This window comes from Oncorhynchus mykiss, chromosome 22, assembly GCF_013265735.2.
Source record: "Oncorhynchus mykiss isolate Arlee chromosome 22, USDA_OmykA_1.1, whole genome shotgun sequence".
Classification (NCBI taxonomy): Eukaryota; Metazoa; Chordata; class Actinopteri; order Salmoniformes; family Salmonidae; genus Oncorhynchus; species Oncorhynchus mykiss.
In genome coordinates, this window is record NC_048586.1 from 6,123,737 (window position 1) to 6,146,230 (window position 22,494).

General features: G+C 43.1%; 1 protein-coding gene and 1 long non-coding RNA gene across 3 annotated transcripts in view; one reads left to right on the top strand and one right to left on the bottom strand.

Annotated features, from left to right (window-relative positions):
- The window catches only part of LOC110501288 (tomoregulin-2), a 144,187-nt gene that overhangs the window by 41,357 nt on the left and 80,336 nt on the right, over positions 1-22,494 (bottom strand). The gene's annotated exons all lie outside the window — the stretch shown is intronic.
- On the top strand, positions 550-5,083 carry LOC118943575. 2 transcript variants are annotated; one of them, XR_005038770.1, is made up of 4 exons: positions 550-931; positions 1,706-1,749; positions 1,972-2,007; positions 2,407-5,083. It is a non-coding gene; the product is annotated as an uncharacterized LOC118943575 (long non-coding RNA). The 2 variants fall into 2 exon arrangements; XR_005038771.1 differs by having other exon boundaries at positions 2,617-5,083.

Below are 22,494 nucleotides of genomic sequence, written 5' to 3' on the forward strand. Positions count from 1 at the left end.
CGGCTCGAATATTGGGAGCAAAAAAAATAAATCTAATTATGGATAAAATTCCGTAGCATTTTCCTTCTGGCAGAAAATTTGAATCTAATGAAGAATTCCGATGCTACTGTGAATTGGCAAAATGACATAAAATAAAAATCTAAAGCTCAATACATCAGCGTTTTGATGTCACTGTTCTATCAACAGAAAATAAAAAAATAATAAAAACAAGATTAGTAGATGTACTCAGCATAACCGGACTAACAGTACTATTTGTGAAGTATGCTCATTGATCATAAATACAAATTCATTGATTTAAACTAGTTATAACAAATGTTAAGAAAATGTTGAGCAATGTTATAAAGTAATGACTTCTCAAATAAAGTTACGTTATACGTAATGTATGCAAATTTGTTGGTTACGCTGTCCCTATGAATCGCATAGCATATAATTGCATTGACCTTGCTAGTACATTAACTGAATTCTATCCAAACACCCAACGTTTATTGATTTGATAGCTAGATAGTATTGTCATGGGGTGCGCAATGGACATTACTAAATGAGGTGCTTTGACAATCCGGCTGAGGCTTGACGTGGGATGGGAGCCTGCCGAGCCAACCAGGGCAAGGAAACCTATCGAGCCAGATAGGGCGTAGAAGCCCGACAAGCCAGCTGAGGCACCGGACCAGACGTCACCACCAAGACCAGTATCGGGGAGCCAGCACTCCCCGATACTTCAAATGGTGGCTTCAGCATTCTGTAAGAACCGACGCTGATGATGAGAAGCAGGTACAGGGAGAGAACATTTAATTAAGAACGGACATGGAACAGGACAGGAACAGCGTCAAAACAAGATAACAAAACGACATACGACAATAATGCTGAAAAGGGGAAACAACTTAGGGAACAGACAGATATAGGGGAGGTAATGAAAACAGATGATTGAGTCCAGGTGAGTCCAATGAATTTCTGATGCTTGTGACGAGGGAAACAGGTGTGCTTAATGATGGTGGCAGGAGTGCGTAGTGCTGGGCAACCCGGCACCCCCGAGCGCCAGGGAGGGAGAGCGGGAGCAGGTGTGACAATTCCGTCTTATTCTAAAATAGATTTATAGAATTGACAAAAGGGAGGATGTCACGAGTAATTAAAGTGGCCTCCCTGTGAACAGAACTTATCATGTTTGTTTTGACTGTATTTTAAAACTTTTTGTTCACCTGGTAAAGTAAACGTTAGACAGGAAGACGGAGGTAGAGTAAAGTAGAGATTGTAGAGGGAAACAAGTGTTTGAGTGGAAGAGAAATATACTGGGTGATGGTGATTGAGAGGGCTTCTGAGTTAAAGGAAACAGAGATGTAGATTAATTGGTAAGTGAATTGGTTTAAGATTTCGCAAAGTGAAAACAAACTAAATGTTTATTTATTTTCTCTTTTAGGAGAGGATGAGTGTCCCTATCTCTCTCTTTGAAATGTTGCATTGGGAGAACAGTTAGTGAAATTCTGCAGTTTTATAAAAGTATAAAGGTATCAGATCCGGACGTAAAGGGAGCTACCAAATAAGTAAGGCCTGGCCATTGGTTTCTTTGTTTTTGCCCTGTTTGATTTGTTGTAAACCAGGTAAGCAGAATGATGGAAATATTTTAAATGGTTTTGGAAAAACAGGGAAAGAAAAGGGAAAGAAAATACTTAATAGGGCTGACTGACCTATGCCCTCTGTTCTGACTTCACAGGTGAGGCCTGATCACCCTCACTAGAAAGACTGAAGACATTGTGGGTGAGAATTAAATCTATGTAAACTCTAATAATTAGGAAGAAGTTTATAATTCAGCAATAGTCCTATGTGGGATTCGGAACACAAGGAGAGAGTGCTGCTCTGAATATGGGACACCTGTCTCTAGTCTATTTTATGGGATACAATGATTTCTTCATGGAGTTATTAAGAGCTGTCATTCTAATTTGATTTGTTATTCTAATTTGGTTATTTTTGATTTAACAGGCAGTGTTTTTAATTACTGGTCCTCTGGGGCCTTTGGTAAGTATGCATAATTAGTTAAATATGCATAATTATGTTTGCCTATGAATGGAAGAAAAGTTTTTCCCACCTCTTGTTTATATAAAGAAGTGTATTGCTGTTGTTGTGTTGTGTGGTTCGTTGTTGTCTTGTTTTGATACAAATGTCTGCTATACGGTCGGGATGGGTCTGCTGTACGGTCGGGATTTCTCAGTAAGGGATAACTCTGCAGGGAGGTCGTCAGTATGACAAGGGTGTACAAGCAAATTTGCAAAATGGTTTCAACAAGTATGTTGTTATTCATTTGTTTTTAGGAATGTTATAGTAAGAAAATTGGGAAGGTAATAATTTGTCATAAGATAAATAGTTTTCTGAATCAAAAATGCCTTAAACTGTTGTTTTGGTCTCACCTCTTTCGAGGTTATGGCGAAGTTGACCACAGATGGTGTCTAGATGCATGACAGGGATGATTTGTCCAAGAACAGTGTGAACCTCAACCACCCTAACTGGCTGAAGAAATGGCATTCACTACAATCTTGTCCTTCACCATTTCTACCGTGACACCTGAGTCCGAGCCAGCAACATGTACACAGCATCCAGCTGCCTTTTCTCTCATGCCTTTTCTCTCAGGAGTGCGACATGAGTCCACATGGAGTGAGCATGGAGAGAGATCCTGTCAACTTCTGTCATGCTGCTGGTGGACTGTTAGGGACAAGACAAAATGGACTGTAAAGGACAATGGCAGCTCAGGTGAGAGCCATTACCAAGGGCCATCCACTTTGAACATGTGCCATTGGAAGAACGAACTGAAACACTAAAGAAGAACATGAAGAAACACCAGAAGGATGAGTGCCGGGAAACAGGGGGTGGACAACCAGCTCAGTGGTGATCTCGCAAATGAACACCAACCAGACAACAATTGGAATCCGTTTGGATGGTTTCAGTCATTGTTTGGTGTTATAGGAGATACAATATTTTATTTGTTGATTTATGGATTAGTTATATTTTTTACAATAATGCTTATTATAACTTAAAGAAATTGTGCAGCAAATCCATTGAGACTATTCTTGTCATGCCATTACTGACCCCAGAAGGAGATGCCTCATAACCCTATTTACCTGATTTATTTCCTATGTCTGATTACATGTCTGATGAAGACGATGATAATCCATAACACTAAGGTATAAAACATTGAGTTAATGGTGCATCATGTCCATATGCCATGCTCAGGGTGGGGGTTATGTGAATGGTGCTCCCAAGGTAGGGTTAAGGGCCTACCAACATGGTGACCCTGTGGCAATATGGACAGTCTCAACAAAGCGATTCCCGTGTGTGGTGATAACGTATGTACTGATGTTTAAATTCATTTCTTCCTTTCCCCCTTCTGAGAATGAATTGTACTATGTGAAGGGTAGAAACTCAATGACAACGTGGGTAATTTACAATTGTAAGAAAGTATTTCCTTTTCCTTTTCCCTTAAGTTAATGATTGTTTAATGAAAATGCCTGTAAGTAATTTTCTATTAGGTTGAGACGTAGTCTCAAAAGGGAGGAAATGTCATGGAAAAATCCATATTTAGTCATGCTATCCCATGTTTTACTGCTTAAAGAATAGTCTCTTGTTATATGCTCATGTTTTTGTAACCTTATACAAACTTGTCTTTGTGGGACTTAGTCATAAGACTGGGTGTATAGCTAAGGTCCGTTTGGGTGCGGCGACCGCAGCATGTGACATCCCGTGAGTTTACTATCTACAGAAAGTCACATGTATCGAAACTTGCAGAAAGGAGCAAATTACAGTATTTGTTGTTGTGAATGCAGTTAGACGGTCGAGCCCTCTGGCTATCAACCTCGTGCTATCTTAAATCTGCACAGACAACTAATTGCATTTTACACACTATCTGCTGACTGCCACGTATTAAAAAAGGATGTGCTTCTCTATAAAAGCTGAGAACCGACACTGTTCGCTGAGCTTTTCAACTATGCACTGTTGAGTGGATAGTTGATTCTCCATTTTTGCAAATCTTATAATAAAGTATTATTTAAAATAATCTGCAGTCCCTCTCCCCTTTGATTAGAATTGCCACGACAAGGGCCAAGTACTGTTTTATTCCGAATACAAGTCTGCAACTTAACACAATGTTGGACTAATTACACTTAGCACTTACCCTATGCAACTGCCCTTACCCTGCCTATTTGCTTGTAAATATCCATTTCTATTTTTTTCTTTTTTATATATGTGATATTTTTTATGACTGCTGCAAAATGAATTGCCTCTCCGAGGACATTAACATTTTCTGAATCTGAATCTTTATTCCATAATGGAGAGAATGATATTCACCTAAGGTATACATATGCATGTCCCCAAAGTGAAGCCCACAATGAGCTGATGCTGAAACTTGTGAAAAATGACCCATTGAGAGTTCCCTTAGCTCCTAAAGTCTTCATCAATCCATATTTAAAGAACAACTGCCCCTAAAAGAAACATCTCATTTTGAAAATGGCCTATGTGGCATCAATATGAGTTAAGATTGACCTCAAAGTGTAAATAGGTTCATTTTGGTCATGAGGTAAGTCTCGTCCCAAAACTGAGATTTGCGAGATGAAAAGAAAAAATGGTATGTCAAGGAATGAAGAGTACCATGGGTTGGGTTTATTTTAGTACTGCCCACAGCTGGCAGCACCCAAGTAATCATAAATTCGGAGAGCAACTGCATGCGACCCAATCGTAATGCCCATAGTCAATTTGGTTTGACATTCAACATCCCTATGGGGCTAGTTAGGGACCATCAGTAAATTACACAATGTACATGTGACAATATTCAAGGTCAATAGCTCCAAATTTCAATGACTTAAAAAACAAAAATCAACTATAAATTGTAGAAATTCAATTACAAATATTGAAAGATTTAACTAAAAGATGTGCAACATGAACATATTGTCCCATTTACATTGTGTAATTTGTTGACGGTACCTAACTATCCCCAGAGCTAGGCTATCCAAAGTCAAAACCAACTTTGCCACAGTCGCACACCAGCCGGCTGAAGCTAAATGGCTAAATAATTTGTCTAACTCTTCCCACCTGCGAACACCTGCGAACACACACAAGAGACATACACATCAAGCGGCTGATAAGCATTTCTGTCTTTAATACAGCACTTTTGTGGGGGAAAACTCATTCTGGTTGTCTGTGCCTCCATAGATTAGGGCCTAATGACATTATTTCAATTGACTAATTTCCTTGTACTGCAACTCAGTAAAATCTTTGACATTTTTTCATGCTGCAATTTTAATTTTGTTTAGTATAAGTATCCATAACACATTGAATTAAGAGTGTCCAAATTACCTTCTATTCAAATACAAAGCATCAGCTCCCCAAAGCGTCATTTGAAACTCTGCACTGGAACAGAGTCCACTGGAACTGAGTCCATTCAAATAAAAAAAGCTTTATTGGCATGAATGTCAAAGGTCAAACAAAAGTTCACCAATACACTCAAAACACCTCAACTGAACCAGGAATTCCTCATTATCCCAAACACCACTCTGCTCGAACCGATACACCAAAGTAGACTCCCTTTCACTCCTACTTTAATCCTCACTTTGCAATGCAAATAAACACTTTTCATCGTCGCCAACTTTCTTAGCTCCTGCAAAGCCCCCAGTCCCCCTCCCCGTCCCCTCTCCACCCGTCCTATCACACGCTATTTTCAGATATAAACAAACAACTCACAACATGGGTATTCCCTAAGCACTACTCCCACTCTTCCTACTTCCTACCCTTTCAAATAACAACCAGCCCTCAACATATCACGGTGGAGTTCTCCCCTTCATACCTCCAGGGATGCGCTAGTTTCTCCAGAGATAGCGGCTAAACCGGTAAATAAACAGCCTTCAGATGTTTACATATGGAACACAGAGACGCATGGCGTTTCCAGGGAATGGGTGGGTGCGGTGAGCAATTTACACTACCTACTATTGATAAGCCAAAGAAGTTAGGGGAAGAAGCTGGGTGTGGAGTATGATGAGTCACTTGTATGAACCTACAGTAAATAGAAAAAGATAGTTTGTTGCCTACAACACTCGTAACACTACTATTGTTTTGCCTACAGACACTTCAAAATGAATTGTGATATTGAACATGTTATCTGATGGCTGTTTGTAATTGGCCACACTATATTGCCTTAAATCAGAGTAACTACAGTGTGATAGGCATGTTTTCTTTCACCAGTTCCATTCCATTCCATTTTTCTTATATTCATCTGTCAATCATTTTTTAATTACTTGTTTATTTCTCTCCTTACTGACATCAACACAGGTGGTCATAGGTACTTATTAGGAAGCATCAACTCTTACAATATTGCTGCTTAAATAGATGGAATGGAACACTATTCCCTATATAGTGCATTAATTTTGACAAGAGCCCCATACAGCGAATAGGATGCTATTTCAGACACAGCCTGTGTTTCCAATGAGCTAACCTTGCTCCATGGTGACAGAAGTGGGAGGAAGTGTTATGGTGAGTGAATGAGGACCCAAAAGCGAACTAACTTAAACAGAGCTTCTTTAATAACCAAACTTAGGTAGGCTCAGATAGACCGGCAGATTCCGACAGGACAGGACAAGGTTACAGCAAACATGACGATAGTCTGGCTCAGGCATGAAACACAAACAAACAAGAATCCGACAAGGACAGGAGCAGAAACAGAGAGAGATATAGGGACCTAATCAGAGGGAAACAGGGAACAGGTGGGGAACGGGTAGTTAGAGGAGACAAGGGACAGCTGGGGGAAAGCGGGGGAGAAAAGGTAACATAACAACGACCAGCAGAGGGAGACAGGGTGAAGGGAAAGGACAGAGACAAGACACAACATGACAGTACCCCCCCACTCACCGAGCGCCTCCTGGCGCACTCGAGGAGGAAACCTGGCGGCAACGGAGGAAATCCTCGATCAGCGCACGGTCCAGCACGTCCCGAGAGGGAACCCAACTCCTCTCCTCAGGACCGTACCCCTCCCAATCGACAAGGTACTGGTGACCACGGCCCCGTGGACGCATGTCCAAAATCCTGCGGACCCTGTAGATGGGTGCGCCCTCGACAAGGATGGGGGGGGGGGGGGGGAAGACGAGCGGGGGCGCGAAGAACGGGCTTAATACAGGAGACATGGAAGACCGGGTGGACGCGACGAAGGTATCGCGGAAGAAGAAGTCGAACTGCGACAGGATTAATGACCCGAGAAATACGGAACGGACCAATGAACCGCGGGGTCAACTTGCGAGAAGCCGTCTTAAGGGGAAGGTTCTGAGTGGAGAGCCAAACTCTCTGACCGCGACAATATCTAGGACTCTTAGTTCTACGCTTATTAGCAGCCCTCACAGTCTGCGTCCTATAACGGCAAAGTGCAGACCTGACCCTCTTCCAGGTGCGCTCGCAACGTTGGACAAAAGCCTGAGCGGAGGGGACGCTGGACTCGGCGAACTGAGATGAGAACAGCGGAGGCTGGTACCCGAGGCTACTCTGAAAAGGAGATAGCCCGGTCGCAGACGAAGGAAGCGAGTTGTGGGCGTATTCTGCCCAGGGGAGCTGTTCTGACCAAGACGCAGGGTTGCGAAAAGAAAGACTGCGTAAGATGCGACCAATAGTCTGATTGGCCCGTTCTGCTTGACCGTTAGACTGGGGGTGAAAGCCGGAAGAGAGACTGACGGAAGCCCCAATCAAACGGCAAAACTCCCTCCAAAATTGAGACGTGAATTGCGGACCTCTGTCCGAAACGACGTCTGACGGAAGGCCATGAATTCTGAAAACATTCTCGATGATGATTTGTGCCGTCTCTTTAGCAGAAGGAAGCTTAGCAAGGGGAATGAAATGGGCCGCCTTAGAGAACCTATCGACAACCGTAAGAATAACAGTCTTCCCCGCTGACGAAGGCAGTCCGGTGACAAAATCTAAGGCGATGTGAGACCACGGTCGAGAGGGAATAGGAAGCGGCCTGAGACGGCCGGCAGGAGGAGAGTTACCGGACTTAGTCTGCGCGCAGACCGAACAAGCAGCCACGAAACGACGCGTGTCATGCTCCCGGGTGGGCCACCAAAAACGCTGGCGAATGGAAGCAAGCGTACCCCGAACGCCAGGGTGGCCGGCTAACTTGGCAGAGTGAGCCCACTGAAGAACGGCCAGACGAGTAGGAACGGGAACGAAAAGAAGGTTCCTAGGACAAGCGCGCGGCGACGGAGTGTGAGTGAGCGCTTGTTTTACCTGCCTCTCAATTCCCCAGACAGTCAACCCGACAACACGCCCCTCAGGGAGAATCCCCTCGGGGTCAGTGGAGGCTACTGAAGAACTGAAGAGACGAGACAAAGCATCAGGCTTGGTGTTCTTAGAGCCCGGACGATAAGAAATAACGAACTCGAAACGAGCGAAAAACAGCGCCCAACGCGCCTGACGCGCATTAAGTCGTTTGGCAGAACGGATGTACTCAAGGTTCCTATGGTCAGTCCAAACGACAAAAGGAACGGTCGCCCCCTCCAACCACTGTCGCCATTCGCCTAGGGCTAACCGGATGGCGAGCAGTTCGCGGTTACCCACATCATAGTTACGTTCCGACGGCGACAGGCGATGAGAAAAATACGCGCATGGGTGGACCTTGTCGTCAGAGAGGGAGCGCTGAGAAAGAATGGCTCCCACGCCCACCTCTGACGCGTCAACCTCGACAACGAACTGTCTAGAGACGTCAGGTGTAACAAGGATAGGAGCGGATGTAAAACGATTCTTGAGGAGATCAAAAGCTCCCTGGGCGGAAACGGACCACTTAAAGCACGTCTTGACAGAAGTAAGGGCTGTGAGAGGAGCGGCCACCTGACCGAAATTACGGATGAAACGACGATAGAAGTTCGCGAAGCCGAGAAAGCGCTGCAGCTCGACGCGTGACTTAGGGACGGGCCAATCAATGACAGCTTGGACTTTAGCGGGATCCATCTTAATGCCTTCAGCGGAAATAACAGAACCGAGAAATGTGACGGAGGAGGCATGAAAAGTGCACTTCTCAGCCTTCACAAAAAGACAATTCTCTAAAAGGCGCTGGAGGACACGTCGAACGTGCTGAACATGAATCTGGAGTGACGGTGAAAAAATCAGGATATCGTCAAGGTAAACGAAAACAAAGATGTTCAGCATGTCTCTCAGGACATCATTGACTAATGCCTGAAAGACAGCTGGAGCGTTAGCGAGGCCGAAAGGAAGAACCCGGTATTCAAAGTGCCCTAACGGAGTGTTAAACGCCGTCTTCCACTCGTCCCCCTCCCTGATGCGCACGAGATGGTAAGCGTTACGAAGGTCCAACTTAGTGAAAAACCTGGCTCCCTGCAGGATCTCGAAGGCTGAAGACATAAGAGGAAGCGGATAACGATTCTTAACTGTTATGTCATTCAGCCCTCGATAATCTATGCAGGGGCGCAGAGACCCGTCCTTCTTCTTGACAAAAAAAAACCCCGCTCCGGCGGGAGAGGAGGAGGGGACTATGGTACCGGCGTCAAGAGCTACAGACAAATAATCCTCGAGAGCCTTACGTTCGGGAGCCGACAGAGAGTATAGTCTACCCCGGGGGGGAGTGGTTCCCGGAAGGAGATCAATACTACAATCATACGACCGGTGTGGAGGAAGAGAGGTGGCCCTGGACCGACTGAACACCGTGCGCAGATCGTGATATTCCTCCGGCACCCCTGTCAAATCACCAGGCTCCTCCTGTGAAGAAGAGACAGAGGAAACAGGAGGGATAGCAGACATTAAACATTTCACATGACAAGAGACGTTCCAGGAGAGGATAGAATTACTAGACCAATTAATGGAAGGATTATGACAAACTAGCCAGGGATGGCCCAAAACAACAGGTGTAAAAGGTGAACGAAAAATCAAAAAAGAAATGGTTTCGCTATGATTACCAGAAACAGTGAGGGTTAAAGGTAGCGTCTCACGCTGAATCCTGGGGAGAGGACTACCATCCAGGGCGAACAAGGCCGTGGACTCCCTTAACTGTCTGAGAGGAATGTCATGTTCCCGAGCCCAGGTCTCGTCCATAAAACAGCCCTCCGCCCCAGAGTCTATTAAGGCACTGCAGGAAGCTGACGAACCGGTCCAGCGTAGATGGACCGACAAGGTAGTGCAGGATCTTGAAGGAGAGACAGGAGTAGTAGCGCTCACCAGTAGCCCTCCGCTTACTGATGAGCTCTGGCTTTTACTGGACATGAAGTGACAAAATGACCAGCAGAACCGCAATAGAGACAGAGGCGGTTGGTGATTCTCCGTTCCCTCTCCTTAGTCGAGATGCGGATACCTCCCAGCTGCATAGGCTCAGCTCCCGAGCCGGCAGAGGAAGATGGTAGTGATGCGGAGAGGGGAACAACGGAGAACGCGAGCTCCTTTCCACGAGCTCGGTGACGCAGATCAACCCGTCGCTCAATGCGAATAGCGAGTTCAATCAGGGAATCCACGCTGGAAGGGACCTCCCGGGAGAGAATCTCATCCTTTACCTCTGCGCGGAGACCCTCCAGAAAACGAGCGAGCAAAGCCGGCTCGTTCCAGCCACTGGAGGCAGCAAGAGTGCGAAACTCAATAGAGTAGTCTGTTATGGATCGATTACCTTGACATAGGGAAGACAGGGCCCTGGAAGCCTCCTCCCCAAAAACAGATCGATCAAAAACCCGTATCATCTCCTCCTTAAAGTCCTGATACTGGTTAGTACACTCAGCCCTTGCCTCCCAGATTGCCGTGCCCCACTCACGAGCCCGTCCAATAAGGAGAGATATGACGTAGGCGACACGAGCAGTGCTCCTGGAGTAAGTGTTGGGCTGGAGAGAAAACACAATATCACACTGGGTGAGGAACGAGCGGCATTCAGTGGGCTCCCCAGAGTAACACGGCGGGTTATTGATTCTGGGCTCCGGAGATTCGAAAGCCCTGGAAGTGGCCGGTGGATCGAGGCGGAGATGGTGAACCTGTTCTGTGAGGTTGGAGACTTGGGTGGCCAGGGTCTCAACGGCATGTCGAGCAGCAGACACTTCCTGCTCGTGTCTGCCTAGCATCGCTCCCTGGATTCCGACGGCTGAGTGGAGAGGATCCGAAGTCGCTGGGTCCATTCTTGGTCGGATTCTTCTGTTATGGTGAGTGAATGAGGACCCAAAAGCGAACTAACTTAAACAGAGCTTCTTTAATAACCAAACTTAGGTAGGCTCAGATAGACCGGCAGATTCCGACAGGACAGGACAAGGTTACAGCAAACATGACGATAGTCTGGCTCAGGCATGAAACACAAACAAACAAGAATCCGACAAGGACAGGAGCAGAAACAGAGAGAGATATAGGGACCTAATCAGAGGGAAACAGGGAACAGGTGGGGAACGGGTAGTTAGAGGAGACAAGGGACAGCTGGGGGAAAGCGGGGGAGAAAAGGTAACATAACAACGACCAGCAGAGGGAGACAGGGTGAAGGGAAAGGACAGAGACAAGACACAACATGACAGGAAGTGGAAGATCAGAGAGATCAGAGAGTGTTGGCTCTATAATGGGACTAAACGCGGACCTGTGGAAATAAATGGGAGCGGGTACTTTTAGGGTCATCAATCGAGAGCACATAGGCTCATTACACTGTATTAAACCAGAAATCGCCCATTATCCCAGTCACCATGGTTACGTAGGCTATTAGGCTGGAACAAACACATGGAAATTAACACATTTAATTTATTCGGTTTATTATTGCAACAAAGATGTTTCATTAGGGGAGTGGTTAAATGTGTTGCTTTGTTCGGCCGGATGAAGTTGGAATTGGGTTGACATGTTGGTATTGCAGGAGATGGTCTTATCAAGAGTACATAAGGTTACATTACCATTCAAGTCCTGTTAAAGGGCAGGGTCTTAAGCCTGGCTATTACTGTTGGCCATATTTTTTAGCCATTTGCTAGCAAGCATATCACTAAATAGTCTGGATACGGTCCTTTGAAGTTGTCCGCTTCATGATGAAAGGATTGGAATTTGTGCTGATTGAATTACTTATTTTCGATTCGAATCAATCAGCCTCTGTTTTTGTTATTAAATGCTGAACCAGAGATCAGAACATCAGAAGGAAAAAGCTAAATAGGTAACTTAAGAGACAACATGCTACATAAAAAAATCATATAATTAAAATATGTTTAACATAACATTTTATACGAGTATGAATCATTCCAGCAAACAATTTCCAGTTACCTCTGCATTCCCCGAACGTCAGTAGGGCGTTCTGAGAAGCGAGTCTCAGAGAAGAAATACCAATTCATGGGTTGAAACTCAATCACTCAGTTGCGTCACGCCATTGTTATCAACATTCTAAATCCGCCATTTTCCCATCCCTGATCAGGCGACATCACAGTGATGACAAAAGGTTTTCCTACTAATTATTTGCCTCCTTTTAGAAATGTCATCGTACTTCCAAGCCACTATAATGCACTTGAAAAAATCTCTATTAGCGCCAATTGAGAATGCATTGAGTAGAATGTTCAGGGCACCAGTCTTCAAGAGACTCTTCAAAACAGTATTATGATGCAACGTGCAACCTATAAGTTGAATTCTGAGAAGCAATAGCAAGTCCAAATACCTACAGTTGAAGTCGGAAGTTTACATACACCTTAGCCAAATACATTTAAACTCAGTTTTTCACAATTCCTGACACTTAACAGTAAAAATTCCCTATCTTAGGTCAGTTGGGATCACCACTTTATTTTAAGAATGTGAAATGTCAGAATAATAGTAGAGAATGATTTATTTCAGCTTTTCTTTCTTTCATCACATTCCCAGTGGATCAGAAGTTTACATACACTTAATTAGTATTTGGTAGCATTGCCTTTACATTGTTCAACTTGGGTCAAACTTTTCAGGTAGCCTTCCACAAGCTTCCCAAAATAAGTTGGATGAATTCTAGCCCATTCCTGCTGACAGAGCTGGTGTAACTGAGTCAGGTTTGTAGGCCTCCTTGCTCGCACACATTCTTTTTCAGTTCGGCCCACACATTTTCTATAGGATTGAGGTCAGGGCTTTGTGATGGCCACACCAATACCTTGACTTTGTTGTCCTTCAGCCAATTTGCCACAACTTTGGAAGTACGCTTGGGGTCATTGTCCATTTGGAAGACCCGTTTGCGACAAAAGCGTTAACTTCCTGACTGATGTCTTGAGATGTGACTTCAATATATCCACATAATTTTCCTGACTCATGATGCCATCTATTTTGTGAAGTGCACCAGTCCCTCCTGCAGCAAAGCACCACCACAACATGATGCTACCACCCCCGTGCTTCACGATTGGGATGCTGTTCTTCAGCTTGCAAGCCTTCCCCTTTTTCCTCCAAACATAACGATGGTCATTTTGGCCAAACAGTTCTATTTTTTGCTTCATCAGACCAGAGGACATTTCTCCAAAAAGTACAATCTTGTCCATATGTACAGTTGCAAACCGTAGTCTGGCTATTTTTTATTGTGGTTTTGGAGCAGTGGCTTCTTCCTTGCTGAGCGACCTTTCAGGTTATGTCGATGTAGGACTCGTTTTATTGTGGATATACAGTGGGGAGAACAAGTATTTGATACACTGCCAATTTTGCAGGTTTTCCTACTCATGTAGAGGTCTGTAATTTTTATCATAGGTACACTTCAACTGTGAGAGACAAAAATCCAGAAAATCACATTGTATGATTTTTAAGTAATTCATTTGCATTTTATTGCCTGCAATAATTTTTTGATATGTCAGAAAAGCAGAACTTAATATTTGGTATAGAAACCTTTGTTTGCAATTACAGAGATCATACGTTTCCTGTAGTTCTTGACCAGGTTTGCACACACTGCAGCAGGGATTTTGGCCCACTCCCCCTTCTCCAGATCCTTCAGGTTTCGGGGCTGTCACTGGGCAATATGGACTTTCAGCTCCCTCCAAAGATTTTCTACTGGGTTCAGGTCTGGAGACTGGCTAGGCCACTCCAGGACCTTGAGATGCTTCTTACGGAGCCACTCCTTAGTTGCCCTGGCTGTGTGTTTCGGGTCGTTGTCATGCTGGAAGACCCAGCCACGACCCATCTTCAATGCTCTTACTGAGGGAAGGAGGTTGTTGGCCAAGATCTCACGATAAGTGGCCCCATCCTCCCCTCAATACGGTGCAGTCATCCTGTCCCCTTTGTAGAAAAGCATCCCCAAAGAATGATGTTTCCACCTCCATGCTTCATGGTTGGGATGGTGTTCTTGGTGTTGTATTCATCCATCTTCTTCCTCCAAACACGGCGAGTGGAGTTTAGACCAAAAAGCTCTATTTTTGTCTCATCAGACCACATTACCTTCTCCCATTCCTCCTCTGGATCATCCAGATGGTCATTGGCAAACTTCAGACGGGCCTGGACATGCGCTGGCTTGAGCAGGGGACCTTGCGTGCGCTGCAGGATTTTAATCCATGACGGCGAAGTGTGTTACTAATGGTTTTCTTTGAGACTGTGGTCCCAGCTCTCTACAGGTCATTGACCAGGTCCTGCCGTGTAGTTCTGGGCTGATCCCTCACCTTCCTCATGATCATTGATGCCCCACAAGGTGAGATCTTGCATGGAGCCCCAGACCGAGGGTTATTGACCGTCATCTTGAACTTCTTCCATTTTCTAATAATTGCGCCAACAGTCGTTGCCTTCTCACCAAGCTGCTTGCCTATTGTCCTGTAGCCCATCCCAGCCTTGTGCAGGTCTACAATTTTATCCCCGATGTCCTTACACAGCTCTCTGGTCTTGGCCGTTGTGGAGAGGTTGGAGTCTGTTTGATTGAGTGTGTGGACAGGTGTCTTTTATACAGGTAACAAGTTCAAACAGGTGCAGTTAAAACAGGTAATGAGTGGAGAACAGGAGGGCTTCTTAAAGAAAAACTAACAGGTCTTGAGAGCCGGAATTCTTACTGGTTGGTAGGTGATCAAATACTTATGTCATGCAATAAAATGCTAATTAATTACCTAAAAATCATACAACGTGATTTTCTGGATTGTTGTTTTAGATTTAAGATAAAAATGACAGACTACATGCTTTGTAAGTAGGAAACCCTGCAAAATCGGCAGTGTATCAAATACTTGTTTTCCCGACTGTAGATACTTGGTACCGGTTTCCTCCAGCATCATCACAAGGTCCTTTGCTGTTGTTCTGGGATTGATTTTCACTTTTCACACCAAAGTACATTCATCTCTAGGAGACAGAACGCGTCTCCTTCCTGAGCGGTATGACGGCTGCGTGGTCCCATGGTGTTTATACTTGCGTACTATTGTTTGTACAGACAAACGTGGTAACTTCAGGCGTTGGGAAATTGCTCCCAAGGATGAACCAGACTTGTGGAGGTCAACAATTATTTTTCTGAGGTCTTGACTGATTTCTTTTGATTCTGCCATGATATCAAGCAGAGGCACTGATTTTGAAGGTAGGCCTTGGAATACATCCACAGGTACACCTCCAATTGACTCAAAAATATGTCAATTAGCCTATCAGAAGCTTCTAAAGCCATGACATAATTTTCTGGAATTTTCCAAGCTGTTTATAGGCACAGTCAATTTAATGTATGTAAACTTCTGACACACTGGAATTGTGATACAGTGAATTATAAGTGAAATAATCTGCCTGTAAACAATTGTTGGAAAATGACTTGTGTCATGCACAAAGTAGATGTCCTAACCGACTTGCCAAAACTATAGTTTGTTAACAAGAAATTTGTGGAGTGATTGAAAAACGAGTTTTAATGAGTCTAACCTAAGTGTATGTAAACTTCCGACTTCAACTGTATGCTTGCGTCCTAAATAGTAGGCCATTTGAGATGAAGAAAAATATTTTTTTTTAGTACAGTATGTGAAATTGATAAAACCTAGTATATTTTAAATGTCCGGATGTCACAATCATTTTGACATTTAATCTAGTCGAATTCGCAGATACATGCGCCTTACACACACACACACATACACACACACACACACACACACACACACACCTAACCATCCACACGTCACCCTGTTTGCTAAAATTCCTCTCAACCGGTATGCTAGCCCACCTGTCTCTCCCTATTCTCCGCTAAACCCACCTAATCCCGCCATTATAGAGACAGGTTCAATCCCTTCATCCCTCCATATCCTTCACTTCCCGGGTGGGCTCGGTTCCACGTCAGCCCTATTTCATTATTTCATACACAGGGAAAAAATTATAAAAGCCAGTGATGGCCCAGAGGTGACCCCCTTCATAATACAGCAGATCCTTTTTCTGTCCCACAGACTGAGCTCACAATACAGATGCCCCCACCACACACACACACACACACACACACACACACACACACACACACACACACACACACACACACACACACACACACACACACACACACACACACACTTGTTTTACTTTCCTTGTGGAGAACAAACAATTGTTTCCAATTCAAAATAACATTTTCCCTTAACCGTAACTCATAACCCTAGCCTTAATTCTAACCATAACCCTAATTGTAACCCTAAACCTCACCCCTAAGCCTAAAATTACATATTTCCTTGTGGGGACCGGCGAAATGTCCCAATTCGTCCAAATTTGTATTGTTTTATTATCCTTGTGGTCCCCACAAAGATAATAAAACCAAAAACACACACAGAGAGATACACGCACATATGCATGCACACACACTGCACATACCTTCAACTCCGGAGAATTACATTTCATCCATAATAATTCCAGAGTTATTTGATTTGAACAGGCACCACAGGGAAACAGGGAGACAGAGACTCATGAAAATTTGCTGCAGTTTACTGTAGTGTACTACAGTACTTGCTATAGAATTCTATAGAATGTTGTAGTATACTGTAGAATACTAAAGTGTTATCCAAATAAACACTACAGTCCACAAAACAGTACTTTTTTAACTAAAGTAAATATTAGTATTCAATTTGCATATAACCTGACCATTCCCCTCTGCCATATCGCAATTTGTGACACACATAAGTGAGCAAGCTACATGCCAAGTATAGACCATTTGTTACCTACAGGTTAAAGAAAGAAGCAAAAGCTCTGAACTATCCAGTCAGACCCCTGTCCTACCTGCCTACAGGTTATTGAACATTTCGCCTTTTAGTATTTGTCAAGCGATTCTAGATTTAATAATGAGTTAAGGATGCCCTCTGAACACAGACCTAAAAGTGCCAATTAAAACCGATCTTTGTTTTCACTTTTCAGTTCCAGAAATATAGGATGTTTTCACTTTTAAGTGCCAGCAATATAGGATCAATTTCACCATCTCCCTTCCCTCTGGTTAGAAAAGTATGGAAAATAGAATATGATAAGGGATGGTTCGAAATGTACAGAATGGGAACCTGGAGGAATATTTGGGAGGGTCATGCTTTTTCAATTTCAGTCAGGGGGAGGGTTTAGTTATTATTATTTTTAATTAAATATTTTTATTATAATTATTATTTTTAATAAATATATATATATATATATATATATATATATATATATATATATATATATATATATATATATATATATATATTAGTCCAGGGGAGGGTTATGGAATTTGGAATTTGTGACATTTCAATATTTCTCAGTGTTTTAGAATTCGTTGCTTATTAGGTTATATATTGATGTGTGCCTAGGCGTGCAGTATCAAGTGTGCCTATAGGCTATTTAGTGTTGCCTCAATCAAATGATCCATAGCCTATATCCTAGGCTATAGGAAGTGCATGCTTGGAGAAGCACCAAGAAAAAGTTATATTTCTAAGAAAATGTACTTCTTTCCCAGTCTTTTACAAAATGTACTATCATGCACACGGAACATCCTTTGTTCTGTTCAGTTTGAGAGGGAGAGCGCAAAGATGAGAAAGAGGACCAGAGATCAACTTTGATAGCTTGCTATGTTTCTGAAACTTGAAGTGGCAGCCGTGCCAAAATAAATCAGAAATGGACAGCTTGTGCTGAAAGTAGATATATTTGAGAAGGTCTTCACTTTAATCACTTTAATTACACTTTACAAACAACAAGAGGGCTTTGTGTTGGAGCCTACTTCGTCCTATTTAATATTTAAGAAGTAAGAGATAAATCTACCTGTTTGACAGAGGAAATTAGGCTAGGCTGCTATCCATAGATCTTTCTGCCAATTTCTCCACCGACCACGTACTCATTAAATAGCCTACCTCTGTTTCAGGGAAGTTAAAACCAGGACTCAAATTGAGGCAGTATGAGAGGTTATGTGTATGCCATAGGCCTACCTTTTGTTGAAAAGCAGTTTCTTGGCAATTTCTCACATGGAATATCCTTCATTCTCAGAAGAAGAATATACTGATGAGTTTCAGAAGAAAGTTATTTGTTTCTGGCCATTTTGAGCATGTAATAGAACCTAAAATGCCGATGCTTCAGATACTCAACTAGTCTAAAGAAGGCCAGTTTTATTGCTTCTTTATTCAGAACAACAGTTTTCAGCCGTGATAACATAATTGCAAAAGGGTTTTCTAATGATCAATTAGCCTTTTAAAATGATAAAGGGTTCTTCAATTCGTCCGCATAGGAGAACCGTTTTTGGTGCTGGGTAGAACCCTTTGCAGATTGTTCCATCTAGAACCCTCTACGTAGGGTTCTTCAAATAACCCCCTGTATGGTTCTACCTAGGTTCTGCCTAAAACCCTATATGAAGGGTTCTACCAATAACCATTTTATCTTCTGAGGTTTTTTCCTAGATCCAACCTTAGCCTTTAAAAATGATTTATTTATGACAATACATTATATATATACTGTTCCAGTCAAAAGTTTGGACACACCTACTTATTCAAGGGTTTTTCTTTATTTTGACAATTTTCTACATTGTAGAATAATAGTGAAGACATCAAAACTATGAAATAATGCATCTGGAATCATGTAGTAAAACAAATAGTTAAACAAATCAATAAATATTTAAGATTTTAGATTCTTGAAATTAGCCACCCTTTGCCTTGATGACATCTTCTCTCAACCAGCTTCATGAGGTATTCACCTGGAATGTATTTCCATTAACAGGCATGCCTTGTTAATTTGTGGAATTTATTTCGTTAATGGGTTTGAGCTAATCAGTTGTGTTGTACCAAGGTAAGAAAGTAAAGGGAAATGGGGATACGTCATTTTGCTGTTTCATGTTGGTGCTCTGTTTGTGTTTCTTGTTTTGTTCATTTATTTATGACATGTATTCACTCCCTGAACTTGCGTACATCGTTACAAAAATAAACAATTCTGAAAATCTCACTGCAATAGAGGATGCTGGGAAATATTATATTTGGTTCTTTGTAGAACCCTTCTTGCCTTCCAAAGAAACCCTCTTGCCTTCCAAAGAATGATCAAAGAACCCTTTCTTACAAAAACAGTTCTTAGGATGTTAAAGGTTCTAGGTATCAGCCTATGACTTTCAAATAAACCTTGTCTTCCAAAAAGGGTTCTTCTGATCAAAACTGTTCTTGGTAGAACCCTATGTCTACGCAAAGAACCCTTTTTTCTAAAAGTGGATAGCCAAGGAGAAAAAACTATTACTTTGCTTGGAAAGTAACTGTAACGGTCGTCGGTGGAAGAAGGTGAGGACCAAAGCGCAGCGTGGTACTTGTTCATGTTATTTATTTAAACTGAACACTATCATTCAAAGAAACAAAAAGCACAACCAAAACAGCTCCGTCAGGTGCAAACCACACTAAACAGAAAAAGAATCACCGACAACTCAAGGGTGAAAACAGGCTGCCTAAGTATGGGTCTCAATCAGGGACAACAATTGACAGCTGCCTCTGATTGAGAACCATAACAGGCCAAACACAGAAATACCAAATCATAGAAAAAAGAACATAGACTGCCCACCCAACTCACGCCCTGACCATACTAAAACAAAGACATCACAAAGGAACTAAGGTCAGAACGTGACAGTACCCCCCCAAAGGTGCGGACTCCGGCTGCAAAACCTGAACCTATAGGGGAGGGTCTGGGTGGGGGCCTGTCCGCGGTGGCAGCTCTGGCGCGGGACGTGGACCCCACTCCACCATAGTCTTTACCCGCTTCTTTCTCCGCCTCAGTGGCGCCTTTAGAGCGGCGACCCTCGCCGCCGACCTCGGACTGGGGACCCTAGCAGCGGGCCCCGAATGGACGGGAGATCCCGGCAGCGCCGGACAGGCGGGAGACTCCGGCAGCGCCGGAGTGAAGGGCGGCTCCGGCAGTGCCTGACTGGCGGGCGGCTCCGGCAGCTCAGGACAGACGGGCGGCTCCGGCAATTCAGGACAGACAGACGACCTGTATCAAAGTGTGTCTGACGGTATCATTTTTTTCTTGACAACAAATGTTTCGGACCTGAACAGTTCAGTTTCTAAATGTATCAGCTTGAAATGTGTCAAATTCTATGTCAGATTCTGATACATGGTGGCAGTGTTTGACACAATGAATCCAGATATTTGAATACATCCTGACACATATGATACAGTGTGTCTGACAGTTTAGAGTATTGTAAGTATTCCCCCCAAGTAATGCAATTGGCTGTTGGGAAGGAGGCTCCGCCCGAGGGTACATCCGATGAAATCCTATAACATTTCTAACAGTCAATGTTGACTCTGGTATTTTTCAAGCGCTGTCTTTAAAAAGATTCCAAGCCTATTCACAAGCTGTGACTTGATTTCAACGAGAAGACTTTAATGGACTCAAAAAAGTTGGAGGATTTTAATAAAGAACTGAGGTAGTTAAGGGAACAATTCATACAGTAGGTATAATATCTTAAACATCTCATGTTTGCTATCCAGCTGAATGAGAAGAGCTAGCTTTCTAGCCAGCTAACTTTTGGCTAGCTACTGATTTAGCTAACGTTAGCTAACATCAGCTAACTATCAGGGATGAATACAAATATTCTAGCTAGCTACTTTGTATGTAGCAGGAGTTTGGGGTTGTTGCTAGCTAGTTAACTAAGGCTGGCTAGTGTTCATCTGTAAGCTCCATTTGTTGAGGAAGCGTGCAAAGTTAGCTAGCTAGCTGGCTGGCTAGTAAGCTAATAGCTAACAACCAGCTCCTTTCTGCTGGTGGTGGCTTGATCTATGCTGTCTAGTTGGCTAGCTAGCTAAAGTTCGTTAGGCAGCTGTATGGTAGCCAGCCTGAAGTAAGCAGGCAGCTACCAGCAGAGGAGCCCTTATTTCTACTACAGCCAACTGCAGTTGCTAGCTAGCTAGCTACATACACCAAATTGTTCTACTCCATTTAATTGGCACAGGGCTTCTGTCTTTTGACCCAGTGTAACAGAGTTTGCCAGAATGGGTTTCATACATAGGTAGCTAGGTTTAGAGCTCTTGACTACGAAATGTATTTTGCTCTATAAATAATGTTTCCTTTATTTAGTATGTTGGAGGTGTAAATTGTGATTTGTGAAACAGGTTTGTGTAGTTTTTGTTATTGTAAACAAATTCAATATTAAGGTAAGGCTGGCTTTAAATACATATTTGTAGTATTAACTGCATCAATTACAGTAGGCAGGGTTCGCACAAAGTCCTTGAGGTGGTAAAGTACTTGAATTTGGCACTCTAAAATTCAAGTACAGGAATACCTTGAAAATCTGACATTTTCTGAAGTAAAATGAGAGAACAGATAAAGATCAAATACGTTTATGAAAAATATTTGAAAAATGTATTGGTCTTGCAAATACGTTTCCAGACAGACCACCAAGTTTCATTTCCTTACGTGTTTCGCTCTGTGGTTGTCAGGCGAGCTCACTCATTACACCCACACTGCCACTCAGCCAGGCAGGTACAGAACTGACTGATTAGGCGCAGCCAAACGTCACATCGATAGCTAAAATTCCGGGAAAATGTAGGTTAAATCCTGCCTTTTGTGCGTATGGAACATTTCTAGAATATTTTATTTCAGCTCATGAAACATGCGACCAACACTTTACATGTTGCGTTTAATATTTTCGTTAAGTATAGTTAACCCACTTTTTTACAACTACATCACTGGACCCAACCAACCCACACTGTGTAATGTGCAAAAAATGTGTATATTCCACCTTATCAAGCCGCAGCCGTGCTTCTGCTGTTCTGGTGGCCGTTCATGGTCCGTTTTCCTCATACAGCCCACCCTTCTCCGGACTGGCGACACTAAAGCTGCCAGTCGGAAGCAAAACGCTTTTTCATAGCTATTAAGTAGTATATTCCCAAATGCCCAATAAAACAGTAATTTGGCTGGAATTGTGTAGTAATGCGAATAGGAAATGTGTGTTCACCAGTAGGTATGTCCCAAAACTCTGCTCATCACTACTCAAATTACAACATCATCAGTACTAACTTACCACTCATGTATGTGGTAAATAAGTAGTGGAACAACGTTTATTGATTAGAACTTGTCAGGTGGTGATGAATACTAAGTTAGTTTTTTTTTCTCATGAGGTTGTGGCGTTATACTGTCATCTGGTGGCGCCTATAAAAAATGGCATAATATGAACTATTACAAATTGATGGTCCTTCAAAATACATA